A 15,325-nucleotide genomic window follows, 5' to 3' on the forward strand; every position below is an offset into this window, starting at 1 on the left:
AGTATTTGGTACAAAATGTGGAACCTTTGTATAAGCAATACAAGCCCCCACCCAGGGACCTCATCCAGCTCCCCAAGTCAGTGCTGTACCTCATCATGGCTGCCCTGGTTGTTGTTGCTGTGGCGTACGCAATCGTCGGCCACCTCATTAAAGATCTCATGCTGGATATAACAGGTAAGACATAAGGTCCACTACATAATTCTTCTTGACCTAAGCATGAGCTAATCAGGCTTTTAGTCGTGTGCCCTCTGCTGTCAAAAATTGTTGCGTTAAGTAAAGTAGTCGACTCTCGCCTTTGCAATTTTATTGAGAAAATGTTTGAATTTGACATGGGCTATTCGAACAAATAGAGACGATAATTCTCAGTCAAGTTTTTATTTCATCAATCACACACACACACCTTTCTGTAGTTTATTGAAACTGTAGTATTATTGTAGCGGTTGCAGTTGTACAACATTATCTTGGAAAATAGCAATCATCTCTAAGCCCCAGATAAAATGGTGGTAATATCCTGAATTTTATATGCAAATCTATGAAGAATAAATGCATGAGTGAAAAAGAACAGAAATCCTTACAAATAGTTATTTGCCTTCCTGTAACCTCAAAGCAATTCCTCTGAGACCAAACATTTTGTAGCATGGCAGGTGTGTCGATTATCCCAAATTCTCTTGCAAAACAGGAACAATACACACTACATAGTTGTACAGAAAGTGGACGTTGAACGCTTTTTCTAGGGTGAAACCCTTCAGCGCCATGTTGGCCTCATCGAATGTTGGGAATGACACGAAAACTTCACGAAGTGTGTTTGTTCACAGACTGCTTGCTGGGCCCGCTTGAAGACGACCTGAAGAAGGACGCAGAAGTCGGGGGTGTCGACCCCCTTCACATGCCGCCCGCCCTGAGCCACTCCCACCCAAACGCCTTCCACGTGTGGAACCAGGACGACATCATCATCCCCATGACCCCGGTCAACGAGAGCCCGTTGGCCAGCCCGCTGATGTCCGTCATCCCGTACATCCCCTCGTTCTTCCCCAGCCCCCTCAGCATCGCCAGCCCCACCACCACTCAGCCGCTTCCCAGGGAGAGCGAAGCGTGAGGAGATAAACGCACACTGAAGTCTCTTCAGCTACTTCTGCATCTGAAACCACTTCAAGTTAAAACAGACCAGTTCCCAAAATGTTTGGCGAACTAATTTACCTTGGAAAATGTACTGAAAGTCTACGAATGACCCCACGAGACGGTTCAGAGATCTTCCTTTTTGATATCTTTTGTGGAACATTCAAGCAGTAATAAGTTTATCGTGGCTGTACTATATATATATATATATATATATATATATATATATATATATATATATATATATATATATATATATATATATATATATATATATATATAAAGAATACTGTCATTTATTTTTTCTGCAAGAGAAGAAAACATGCAAGATGTTTTCATTTGCTCGAAGCCTGGAATATTCAGGAGGATCGCCTTCATTAGTTGCTTTTTCCAACAGTTTTGTGCCAACTCAGTGCAGTGATCTTTCTTCACCTGCCAAACCAAGCGATTCAACTGACTATTTCATTTAATTGTTTCCAGGAGCCTTTGATCCTTTTAAGCTAAATATATTGTTCACAGTCGTGTGAAAAAATATCCTACTTATTATTCTAATAAACGTCTAATAAAATTGACATTCTAATAAATGTCAATTTCAAAAGAATTGCTGACATAATAATGTCTAGTCGATTTTTTTAAAAACCTCTGGTAAGAGAGTGATTCAAGGAGACAAATTTTATTTTGCAAATAAAATATTAGAAGTTAGTTGAGGAAAAGGTTAAGACACCCCATCCTTCCAGGACTCGTGAAAACCCACACTGAAAAAAATAAGTCATTGGATGAACATAAAAAAATTATGGAAAGGATTTCCACCTGATTACTTTGCTTTATTTCAGCACCATGTACTTGTGTTACTCCTATTTAAAGCAAATGTGTTAGGTCAACCTAATTTATTAAGATTATTCCAATGTAAAGCAAATGTGTTGGCTCAACTTGTTACTATGGTGATTCAATGGGTGATTCTAAATCAAACATGTTGGCTCAACGTAATATATTGTGGTTATTCTTATATAAATAAAATGAGTTGGCAAAACATAATTCATTAAGGTTGTTCTAATTTAAACCAAATATGTTGGCTTAACCAGAATTATGGTAAGGCAATGGATGATTGTAAATCAAATGAGTTGGCTCTACTCCATTCATTAAGGTTATTCAAATTCAAATGAAATGTGTTGACTCAACATATGTTTTAAAGGTTCCTTTAACTCAGTTACTATAGCATGACCCAGTGTAGTGCAATACAGCCCGCCCAACTAATCTGCAATGTTTAGGACCAAATCATTGATGTAACTTCATTAAGATGAATGTAAATCTAGTTGAAACCACCTTATTTTACAGTGGTACCTTCACACTACCTGATTCAGTAGGTCCAACTCACTAAAAGCAAGTTAGCTCAACAAATATGCTTCATGCTAAAAGACAGCTAGTTAATCGTGTGGAAATCCTTTCCATTATTTTATGACGTTAATTCAAAGACATATTTTCAAGCGTTAATCAAGCATTTTAAGATAGCACTAGGTGAAAGTGTAGGAAGAACACTCAACAATTAGAAAAGGTACAACACAATTGTATTTTCAGAATTGTTATACATCGTTTTTTTACACAGCACAAAACACAGCTGAGTTGGACATTGAAATAAAAAAACAACTACAAAAAGGTTACAGTTTCATTTCCCAGCCAATTCTTTACAACATAAAACATGTCAGTATAGTTGCTCAACTTAGAGAACCGTAACAATATAAATCTTTTCTACTGCAGACTTTAAACACTCATTTTCCATATGAAACTTTACTCAACTTAGCGGTGAGTTTCATATTGAGAACTTGTGCTTTCTTTGATAAGTTCTTTCCATCCAATTTCATTATTATTTTCTGTATTACTTCAAAGGTATGCTTGAGTTACTGAGCAAGTTGAGTGCTGAACGCACTAAACTTGAGGGTAGCTCAAGTTTAGTGCATAGATTAGTCCCAGCAGCATCACTATTGCAGAAGATACACTGCCCAAGCTGTTCATAACTTCCACCTCCTCCAGGACAATCCCAACATCCAGATGTGCATCGGCAGCCTCTGCACCCTCTGCTCAAATGACGATTCCGAGGACAGCCTCGGCTTTGGCCATTTCTGCGCATTCATCAACGTCCTAAGGGAGTTAGGGAAGGGTATTGGGGGAGAGACAATTCACATGTAATTAAATAAATAAATTAAGATTGACATTGATTGAGTCACTCATGGACCTTAGTTGGTGAAAGTATTTTAACAACTCTTAGGAGTTCTATTGTAAACACAAAGAGAATTTAACATACCATGTACTCCCTCACCAGCTTCTCTGGATCTTCATTTAGGTACACACAGACATTTGAGGATGCACTCTCGTCTGACCTCAGCAGTGTCTTCCTAAATATGCAGATCAAAAAACAATGAGAACAATCTCCAAACTCCAGCAGTATAGGTTCACACACTTGAAAACATAGCTACATTCAAAGGAAGTGACAACAAAAGTGATCAGTGGCTTGCAGTCTATTTGAAGATATTTAAAATTGTTAGTATCCCTTCATTATGCCATGACTAAAATGGAGTTAACATCTCATTAAACATCTAACTGAAGCTGTTAGAGGTTTAAATAAAGACATGAATATATCACCAAAGAAATATGTGAAAAGTACAGAATGGTCAACACAGTCTATATCCTTCTACTTAAATGAATATGCAAAGCATTCCATGTCTTACAAGTACATGGACAGTCTATGTGTGGGCATGGATAACGTCGCATATGCCGGTGTTTAAGTGTAAAATGTTTTAACAGGTCATATCTACGAGACAGAGAGAGACTACACTCCTTACATTTCCACATCCCCACGCAAATAAAGACAAATAAAACAGACTGGCCAAATAAATGTTTAGCTGAACTCTAGCTCTATAAGCTCTCTAACACTACATTCAGTCACTTTAGATCTGGCAAAACTTACTATTAGCCACTGGAATCTATAACTTGATAGCCGATGAGCCCCTTGACCAGTACTTAAGCAGGTGGATTACAGACAGGTGATCAGGTGATGTTCTGAAAGAGATCAGATATATTTTCAGCCATTAAAATATGCAATTCATACTGAACTGAGTTTTATCTTTTAGTACAAGTCCCTTGAATGCCTCATGAATATAACCACTGGACACTTGTATGCAAGCACATATGTGCAGAACAATGGTGAATTGAACATGATAGAAAGCAATAGTAACATAGGTCAAATGAGCACATACAATGAACACAAAAAACGTCAACATTTCAAAATTAAACCAATGAACTTCAATATTGTTTCTGAGCTACAATTATTTGGGGACAACAAAGAAGAGTCCAAAAAACCCCAACATCTTTACAGCAGAGGAATATGTATTTTAAAGAAAAAAAATAGAAAGCTCAAGTCTGTAATAATGGATAATCCATTGAGAGTTTTAGCCTGACAAAATATACTAGAAATCCATAACTAACAGGTATTTTAGGAACATTTAACAAAGCTCAGAAAGCAATGCTTTCTGCAGGTTTCACCGACTGAAATGTAGGACTTTTTATTACCATAATTAATTAAGAATCTCGATGATGATAGAAAGGTACCAAAGTGTGTGTGTGTGTATCTACATTTACCTCCATAGTAACATTACTGAAATAGAATTAAAATAGTTAAAAATAGACTGATGTTAGATCTGTGTGTTAAAAATCCACTAAACCTCCAGGGAGCTCAGGAGGAGCAAAACTGTGACATTTCCGGGGTCCATTTGTGTCTCTGGCAGCAGCTTTGTGACCCTTACACTACATATGGCTCTGCAGAGTTTTTTCGCACAGAATGTACCTAACATGGTGCGGCGATAAATGTAAACAAAAAGCTATCTGCCTTAACCTAACCGACTTAATCTACAGAACATGAATAATGTGACACAAGTATGGAACAAGTAGAAAATGGTGCAAATGGTAGAGAAATTTTAAGTTACATATTTTTATATGGATTTAGATGAAAATAGTTTGACTCTTACCTTCTTCAAATTAAGTAGATGCACGCCAGGAATCTCCCCTCTGCCCTTGAAAAAACCCAACAAGGTGCGAGCCAGTTATCTCGCGTGATTTTCCGTAATCTCTTGATGTCGCTGGATCCTCTTCAGCGGGAGATGAGTCTGACACAATAGCGCTTGGAACTGACGTCACTGTGTTTTTTTTTTATTAGATTAACTTTGACAAATATTGATATTGAATAAAATAAAATAAAAAAAACATATATATATATGTTAAAAAAAAAAAAAAATATATATATATATATATATAAAAAAAAAAAAAAAAAATTCCCTTCTCACCCACCACGGGTGGTTCTTATCCTCTGAGCTCGGTCCTCTACCAGAGGCCTGGGAGCTTGAGGGTTCTGCGCAGTATCTTGGCTGTGCCAAGGACTGCACATTTCTGGACTGAGATGTCTGATGTTGTTCCTGGGATCTGTTGTAGCCACTGCTCCAGTTTGGGGGTTACTGCCCCGAGGCCCCGATGACCACAGGCACCACTGTGGTCTTCACCTTCCAGGCCCTCTCCAGTTCTTCCCTGAGGCCCTGGTATTTCTCCAGTTTCTCGTGCTCCTTTTTCCTGATGTTGCAATCACTTGGTATTGCTACATCTACCACAACGGCTTTCCTCTGATGTTTATCCACTACGACAATGTCTGGTTGGTTCGCCATTACCATTTTGTCTGTCTGGATCTGGAAGTCCCACAGGATCTTAGCTCTGGCGTTCTCCACCACCTTTGGGGGTGTTTCCCACTTTGATCTCGGGGTTTCCAGTCCATATTCTGCACAGATGTTTCTGTACACTATGCCTGCCACTTGGTTATGTCGCTCCATGTACGCTTTCCCTGCCAGTATCTTGCACCCTGCTGTGATGTGCTGGACTGTCTCAGGGGCCTCCTTGCACAACCTACACCTTGGGTCTTGTCTGGTGTGGTAGATCTGGGCCTCTATTGCTCTGGTGTTTAGGGCCTGTTCCTGGGCGGCCAGGATGAGGGCCTCTGTGCTGTCCTTGAGTCCAGCTTTTTCCAGCCATTGGTAGGATTTACTGATATCAGCCACTTGGGTTATTTGCTGGTGGTACATCCCATGTAGGGGCTTGTCCTCCCATGTTGGTATCTCTGGCACCTCAACCTCCGTTCCCTGTTGTCTGAGACATTCACTGAGCACATTGTCTGTTGAGGCTTTGTCCCTGATGTATTTATGGATCTTAGTTGTTTCGTCCTGGACAGTGGTTCTCACACTCACTAGTCCTCTGCCTCCGTCCTTGCGGCTCGTGTACAGTCTCAGGGTGCTGGATTTGGGATGGAACCCTCCATGCATGGTTAGTAGCTTTCTAGTCTTAATATCTGTGGCTTTCATCTCCTCCTTTGGCCAGCTGATTATTCCAGCAGAGTATCTGATTACTGGCAGGGCATAGCTGTTTATCGCACGGATTTTGTTCTTGCCATTGAGCTGGCTTCTCAGGACTTGCCTTATTCGTTGGAGGTATTTAGCTGTGGCTCCTTTCCTTGTGGCCTCATCGAGGTTGCCATTTGCTTGTGGTATACCTAGGTACTTGTAACTGTCCTCTATGTCTGCTATTGTTCCTTGTGGGAGTGAGACTCCTTCTGTGTGGATCACCTTCCCCTCTTTGTGATCAGCCGACCACATTTCTCTAGTCCGAATGACATTCCAATGTCAGTGCTGTAGATCCTGGTGGTGTGGATCAGTGAGTCGATGTCTCGCTCACTCTTGGCATACAGCTTGATGTCATCCATGTAGAGGAGGTGACTGATGTTGGCCCCATTTTTGAGTCGGTATCCATAGCCAGTCTTGTTGATAATTTGGCTGAGGGGGTTCAGGCCTATGCAGAACAGTAGCGGGGACAGGACATCTCCTTGGTATATGCCACATTTGATGGACACTTGTGCAAGTGGTTTGCAGTTGGCTTCAAGGGTGGTTTTCCACAGCCTCATCGAGTTTGCAATGAAGGCTCTCAGAATCCTGTTGATGTTATACATCTCTAGGCATTCAATGATCCAAGTATGCGGCATTGAGTCATAGGCTTTCTTGTAATCGATCCAAGCCATGCACAGGTTGGTGTGTCGGGTTTTGCAGTCTCGGGCAACTGTGCGGTCTACGAGGAGTTGGGTTTGGCTCCTCTGGTATTTACACCGATACCCTTCTGTGCCGTGCTCATGTGTTTATCCATGTGTTTGCTTATCTTGGCCGCTATGATGCCTGACATGAGCTTCCAGGTTGTGGAGAGGCAGGTTATTGGTCGGTAGTTGGGTGGGACTGGACCCTTTGATGGATCCTTCTGGATTAGGATTGTCCGCCCTTCAGTTAACCATTCAGGGTGAGTCCCACTTTGTAGCAGCTGGTTCATTTGGGCTGCCAGTCGCTCATGGAGAGCAGTGAGTTTCTTTAGCCAGTAGGCATGGATCATGTCAGGCCCTGGTGCTGTCCAGTTTTTCATACCTGAGACTCTTTCTTGAACATCTGTCACAGTGATGGTTACCGGGGCTTGCTCAGGGAGGTTGCTGTGGTCCTCTCGTAGAGAGATCAGCCACTGTGCATTGCTGTTGTGGGACGCCTCCCTTTCCCATATGCCTTTCCAGTATTGTTCAGTCTCCAGCCTTGGTGGGTCTGCTCTGTTGTTATTACCCTGCCATTGAGAGTACACCTTAGCTGGTTGAGTGGAGAATCCTTCTGGATTCATTCTCCCTTGTGTACCTCTTTAGGCGGCTGGCCAAGGCTTGGAGCCTCTGTTTGGCAGTCTCGAGTGCTTCAGGTATGGGCATCTGGCTGTACTTTCTGGGTACTGGTCTTTTCATTGTACCCTTGTGGAGCTCTGACAGTTGGCTCACTTCCCTCCTTGTTACCTTGATTTTAGCCTCTAACCGTCTTTTCCATGGTGGGTATTGGGTCTCATGGTTGCTCTTATAGCCAAGTATCTCAAGGATCACTGATGCTGAGTTGTAGATCAGCTCATTGGTTTCTGTTATGGTGTTGGTAGGGATCGTTCTCAATGCTGCATTCACATTCTCAATGAGACTTTCTGATGGTACTTCACTCAGCCGTTGTAATTGGCGCCGGGGAGGCCTGGTTGTCATTCGGGTCATGATTCTCTCTCTCAGGTCAGCAGCTGTCTCGTTCAGCTCTGTTTCGCTCATTGGGGCCGTGTATCCCCTCACTGGGTGGGGACTTGTAGTTAAGTCCCCACAGTCCTGACATCCGGGTTCCTCCCTTTTGCCGTAGCATTTGTGTTGTATCTCGTCAATCTCAAGTTGTGATAGCAGTTGCCGTTTGCGGATGTTGGAACACTGAGCTACTAGTTGTTTAGCGCTTAGTGTTGACTGGGGATGTCGAAGTAACCATTCCTTCCCCAGTCTTTGCATGTAACCTCTCTCACTAGGGTACTTGAGTAGTAGCATTCCAACAGATCCACATTTTCATCTCTCGCCCATTTCCGTCTTGTTCCAGTAGCCCATTTGTCATCAAGGTGCTCTGGTTCCCAACACCTGACGCAGACCTTGTTTGGCCGGGCGACGTCTGAGCCGGCATGTTATGCAACTTAGTATCTCTCATGGTATTAGTATCTCTCATGGTAATATATATATATATATATATATATATATATATATATATATATATATATATATATATATATATATATATATATATATATATATATCTTGGCACAGCCAAGATACTGCGCAGGACCCTCAAGCTCCCAGGCCTCTGGTAGAGGCCTGGGAGCTTGAGGAATTAGATGTATTCAAGTTGAGATAACGTCATTCAATCACGTTAGTTCAGTTGAGAGAAAAAAACCGATTGTCTCGCGTGTTCTCGCGTGATATCCCGTGATCTCACTCGTTGTCGTCAGCACAATATCAGTCTAACTATAATGAATCATGTTAGCTCAACATGATTCAATTTTATAAATGTGAAGTCGTGGAATATCTTGTTTATCCAACATGATTTTATCACGTTTTCGCTTCAAACCCAACATTATTGTGTGAAAGGTACATGATATTTTTTTTGTTAATGTAATACGCCCCGACGTTTTTTTTTTTGGCGGAAGATCTAGCTGACGTAATTGAATCACGTTATCTCACCTTGAATACATTTTATTCCATTGCGAGAAAAAACCGATTGTCTCGCGTATTCTCGCGTGATATCCCGTGATTTCCCGTAATCTTGCGTGAACTTGCGTGATATCGCGTGATCTCACTCGTGGTCTTCAGCATAGGATCGGTCTGACTATAATGAATCATGTTCGCTCAACATGATTCAATTTTATAAACGTTGAAGTTGTGGAATATCTTGTTTATGCAACATGATTGTATTATGTTTTTGGCTCAAACATGCAATTATTTAGTTAACAGTACATGATATTCTTTGTTAATGTGATAACCCCTGAGGTTCCTTTTTTACAGTGCATTTGGGAGGATGCAGGTGAGCTGAACTGGCTCTCATGGAGAGAAGCAATTTCTGTGGTTATGTTCCTAAAATGCTGTTTGGTTTATGTCAAACATGTCGTCTTGATCTGATTTCCAAATAATTTCGGTTTAGATTCTTCTAACCTATGAACATTACTCTCAGAAGTCCTGGTATTTCTCTATATTCCTCCCGGGAAGTTTTAGTTAATATATCAAGCATTTTTCAGTTTTTCTCAAATAGCAAATGTTTTCATCCTTGCATATCAAATGCAAGGATGAAAAGACTGTACCGGTAGTACAAACCTGCACATTTGAAGACTTCTTGTAGCGTTTTACGCTCACATTGCCAAGTTTAATATCCTTCGCTGATAGTTTGTCTTCAACTGATTCTTTTATTTAATTTTTAAAATGAGCTATAAAATAACCAAATGATAACGCACACCGCAGGACTCGAATGTCTGCTTTCTTTGTGAATCAAAGACAAATAAAGGAGTAAGGTGCTTATATATGCTGACACAGTCGTATTCTGATGCTGAAAATATCTGTGGACCTGAAGGAGCTTGGCTGTTGGGGTGAAGTTGATTCAATTGGTTAAGGTGACCACTTTAAGTTGACTCTGTGATACCTTTTAGAGACTCAGCGATAAATAGGAAAACATGGAAACCTCAAAAATAGAGTGAAAGTGTCGTTTTCTATATAAATAAAGTAAAACTAAGCCCAAAGACCGAATAAAACCATTTTTTGTTTATTTCGGTTTCAGATTTTCTTCATCTTTAAGTTGTAGTATTTAAATGTTTTAAGAATGTTTGCTTTTATTTACATTTTTTCTATGGGTTTCATTCATTTATGTTTATATATATGTACATATCAATGCGTTGAGACGATTAAGTCAAGGAGCCTCAGTCTGCAGGACAAAATCACATTATGGCAGGCAGAATATTTGCTGAAGTGGAAAAAAAGTGCATAGTTAAAAAAAGTGCATCAAATCAATTTCTCAATCTCATTCATTTTTATGCTACTTTATCTATTTGAATTAGTTTAAAATTTTTTGTTCATTTCCATGCCTATTTTTTGTTTTTATGAACAAAATTTAAAGTTGCTGATGTAACCTTGTTTTGAAAATCCGATGCTTTGCGCTGACATCGCTCATCCCACATGTGAAGAGCAGCCCGTGTGTATTTAGCGATGGGCAGAGATTAGAGTGAGCAGATTACACTGTAAAAAAGGAACCTCAGGGGTTATCACATTAACAAAAGAATATCATGTACTGTTAACTAAATAATTGCATGTTTGAGCCAAAAACATGATACAATCATGTTGCATAAACAAGATATTCCACAACTTCAACGTTATAAAATTGAATCATGTTGAGCGAACATGATTCATTATAGTCAGACCGATCCTATGCTGAAGACCACGAGTGAGATCACGCGATATCACGCAAGTTCACGCAAGATTACGGGAAATCATGGATATCACGCGAGAATACGCGAGACAATCGGTTTTTCTCGCAAATGGAATAAAATGTATTCAAGGTGAGATAACGTGATTCAATTACGTCAGCTAGATCTTCCGCCAAAAAAAAAAAGAACGTCGGGGCGTATTACATTAACAAAAAAATATCATGTACCTTTCACACAATAATGTTGGGTTTGAAGCGAAAACGTGATAAAATCATGTTGGATAAACAAGATATTCCACGACTTCACATTATAAAATTGAATCATGTTGAGGTAACATGATTCATTATAGTTAGAGATATTGTGCTGACGACAACGAGTGAGATCACGGGATATCACGCGAGAACACGCGAGACAATCGGTTTTTTCTCTCAACTGAACTAACGTGATTGAATGACGTTATCTCAACTTGAATACATCTAATTCCTCAAGCTCCCAGGCCTCTACCAGAGGCCTGGGAGCTTGAGGGTCCTGCGCAGTATCTTGGCTGTGCCAATATATATATATATATATATACATATATACATATATATATATATATATATATTATATATATATATATATATATATATATATATATATATAAAAAAAAAAACATATATATATATATATATATATATATATATATATATATATATATATATAAAATAAAAAAAAACATATATATATATATATATATATATATATATATATATATATATATATATATATATATAATATAATATATATATATATATATATATATGTTTTTTTTTATTTATTCAATATCAATATTTGTCAAAGTTAATCTAATAAAAAAAAAACACAGTGACGTCAGTTCCAAAGCGCTATTGTGTCAGACTCATCTCCCGCTGAAGAGGATCCAGCGACATCAAGAGATTACGGAAAATCACGCGAGATAACTGGCTCGCACCTTGTTGGGTTTTTTCAAGGGCAGAGGGGAGATTCCTGGCGTGCATCTACTTAATTTGAAGAAGGTAAGAGTCAAACTATTTTCATCTAAATCCATATAAAAAATATGTAACTTAAAATTTCTCTATCATTTGCACCATTTTCTACTTGTTCCATACTTGTGTCACATTATTTCATGTTCTGTAGATTAAGTCGGTTAGGTTAAGGCAGATAGCTTTTGTTTACATTTATCGCCGCACCATGTTAGGTACATTCTGTGCGAAAAACTCTGCAGAGCCATATGTAGTGTAAGGGTCACAAAGCTGGTGCCAGAGACACAAATGGACCCCGGAAATGTCACAGTTTTGCTCCTCCTGAGCTCCCTGGAGGTTTAGTGGATTTTTAACACACTGATCTAACATCAGTCTATTTCTAACTATTTTAATTCTATTTCAGTAATGTTACTATGGAGGTAAATGTAGATACACACACACACTTTGGTACCTTTCTATCATCATCGAGATTCTTAATTAATTATGGTAATAAAAAGCCCTACATTTCAGTCGGTGAAACCTGCAGAAAGCATTGCTTTCTGAGCTTTGTTAAATGTTCCTAAAATACCTGTTAGTTATGGATTTCTAGTATATTTTGTCAGGCTAAAACTCTCAATGGATTATCCATTATTACAGACTTGAGCTTTCTATTTTTTTTCTTTAAAATACATATTCCTCTGCTGTAAAGATGTTGGGGTTTTTTGGACTCTTCTTTGTTGTCCCCAAATAATTGTAGCTCAGAAACAATATTGAAGTTCATTGGTTAATTTTGAAATGTTGATGTTTTTTGTGTTGATTGTTTGTGCTCATTTGACTTTGTTACTATTGCTTTCTACCATGTTCAATTCACCATTGTTCTGCACATATGTGCTTGCATACAAGTGTCCAGTGGTTATATTCATGAGGCATTCAAGGGACTTGTACTAAAAGATACAACTCAGTTCAGTATGATTGCATATTTTAATGGCTGAAAATATATCTGATCTCTTTCAGATCATCACCTGTCTGTAATCCACCTGCGTAAGTACTGGTCAAGGGGCTCATCGGCTATCAAGTTATAGATTTCAGTGGCTAATAGTAAGTTTTGCCAGATCTAAAGTGACTGAATGTAGTGTTAGAGAGCTTATAGAGCTAGAGTTCAGCTAAACATTTATTTGGCCAGTCTGTTATTTGTCTTTATTTGCGTGGGGATGTGGAAATGTAAGGAGTGTAGTCTCTCTCTGTCTCGTAGATATGACCTGTTAAAACATTTTACACTTAAACACCGGCATATGCGACGTTATCCATGCCCACACATAGACTGTCCATGTACTTGTAAGACATGGAATGCTTTGCATATTCATTTAAGTAGAAGGATATAGACTGTGTTGACCATTCTGTACTTTTCACATATTTCTTTGGTGATATATTCATGTCTTTATTTAAACCTCTAACAGCTTCAGTTAGATGTTTAAATGAGATGTTAAACTCCATTTTAGTCATGCATAATGAAGGGATACTAACAATTTTAAATATCTTTCAAATAGACTGCAAGCCACTGATCACTTTTGTTGTCACTTCCTTTGAATGTAGCTATGTTTTCAAGTGTGTGAACCTATACTGCTGGAGTTTGAGATTGTTCTCATTGTTTTTGATCTGCATATTTAGGAAGACACTGCTGAGGTCAGACGAGAGTGCATCCTCAAATGTCTGTGTGTACCTAAATGAAGATCCAGAGAAGCTGGTGAGGGAGTACATGGTATGTTAAATTTCTTTGTGTTTACAATAGAACTCCTAAGAGTTGTTAAAATACTTTCACCAACTAAGGTCCATGAGTGACTCAATCAATGTCAGTCTTAATTTATTTATTTAATTACATGTGAATTGTCTCTCCCCCAATACCCTTCCCTAACTCCCTTAGGACGTTGATGAATGCGCAGAAATGGCCAAAGCCGAGGCTGTCCTCGGAATCGTCATTTGAGCAGAGGGTGCAGAGGCTGCCGATGCACATCTGGATGTTGGGATTGTCCTGGAGGAGGGGGAAGTTATGAACAGCTTGGGCAGTGTATCTTCTGCAATAGTGATGCTGCTGGGACTAATCTATGCACTAAACTTGAGCTACCCTCAAGTTTAGTGCGTTCAGCACTCAACTTGCTCAGTAACTCAAGCATACCTTTGAAGTAATACAGAAAATAATAATGAAATTGGATGGAAAGAACTTATCAAAGAAAGCACAAGTTCTCAATATGAAACTCGCTGCTAAGTTGAGCAAAGTTTCACATGGAAAATGAGTGTTTAAAGTCTGCAGTAGAAAAGATTTATATTGTTACAGTTCTCTAAGTTGAGCAACTATACTGACATGTTTATGTTGTAAAGAATTGGCTGGGAAATGAAACTGTAACCTTTTTGTAGGTTTTTTTATTTCAATGTCCAACTCAGCTGTTTTGTGCTGTGTAAAAAAACGATGTATAACAATTCTGAAAATACAATTTGTTGTACTTTTTCTAATTGTTGAGTGTTCTTCCTACACTTTCACCTAGTGCTATCTTAAAATGCTTGATTAACGCTTGAAAATATGTCTTGAATTAACGTCATAAAATAATGGAAAGGATTTCCACACGATTAACTAGCTGTCTTTAGCATGAAGCATATTTGTTGAGCTAACTTGCTTTTAGTGAGTGGACCTACTGAATCAGGTAGTGTGAAGGTACCACTGTAAAATAGGTGGTTTCAACTAGATTTACATTCATCTTAATGAAGTTACATCAATGATTGGTCCTAAACATTGCAGATTAGTTGGGCGGGCTGTATTGCACTACACTGGGTCATGCTATAGTAACTGAGTTAAAGGAACCTTTAAAACATATGTTGAGCCAACACATTTCATTGAATTTGAATAACTTAATGAATGGAGTTGAGCAAACTCATTGATTTACAATCATCCATTGCCTTACCATAATTCTGGTTAAGCCAAATATTTGGTTTAAATTAGAACAACCTTAATGAATTAGTTTTGCCAACTCATTTATTTATATAAGAATAACCACAATATATTACGTTGAGCCAACATGTTTGATTTAGAATCACCATTGAATCACCATTGTAAACAAGTGGAGCCAACACATTTGCTTTACATTGGAATAATCTTAATAAATTAGGTTGACCTAACACATTTGCTGCTTAAATAGGAGTAACACAAGTACATGGTGCTGAAATAAAGCAAAGTAATCAGGTGGAAATCCTTTCCATAATTTTTTTATGTTCATCCAATGACTTATTTTTTTCAGTGTAGATGAGCAAGTTCGGCATCCGAAATGCCCTTTTATTACTTTGCTGCAGATTTAGACGACCGGACCATCCCAGTCGAA

General features: G+C 38.8%; 2 long non-coding RNA genes across 3 annotated transcripts; one reads left to right on the forward strand and one right to left on the reverse strand.

Moving 5' to 3' along the window:
- Positions 1 to 2,659: 2,659 nt before the first annotated feature.
- LOC129366794 (uncharacterized) lies at positions 2,660 to 5,279 on the reverse strand. 2 transcript variants are annotated; one of them, XR_008606648.1, is made up of 4 exons: positions 5,136 to 5,279; positions 4,079 to 4,170; positions 3,416 to 3,506; positions 2,660 to 3,252 (listed from the first exon to the last, which is right to left on the reverse strand). It is a non-coding gene; the product is annotated as an uncharacterized LOC129366794 (long non-coding RNA). The 2 variants fall into 2 exon arrangements; XR_008606649.1 differs by lacking the exon at positions 4,079 to 4,170.
- A 6,558-nt stretch (positions 5,280 to 11,837) lies between these two features.
- LOC129367133 (uncharacterized) lies at positions 11,838 to 14,310 on the forward strand. The gene is made up of 4 exons (XR_008606681.1): positions 11,838 to 12,011; positions 12,972 to 13,055; positions 13,626 to 13,716; positions 13,879 to 14,310. It is a non-coding gene; the product is annotated as an uncharacterized LOC129367133 (long non-coding RNA).
- The last annotated feature ends 1,015 nt before the right edge of the window (positions 14,311 to 15,325 follow it).

This window comes from Poeciliopsis prolifica, unplaced genomic scaffold (assembly GCF_027474105.1).
Source record: "Poeciliopsis prolifica strain line A6 unplaced genomic scaffold, Auburn_PproV2 SCAFFOLD016, whole genome shotgun sequence".
Classification (NCBI taxonomy): Eukaryota; Metazoa; Chordata; class Actinopteri; order Cyprinodontiformes; family Poeciliidae; genus Poeciliopsis; species Poeciliopsis prolifica.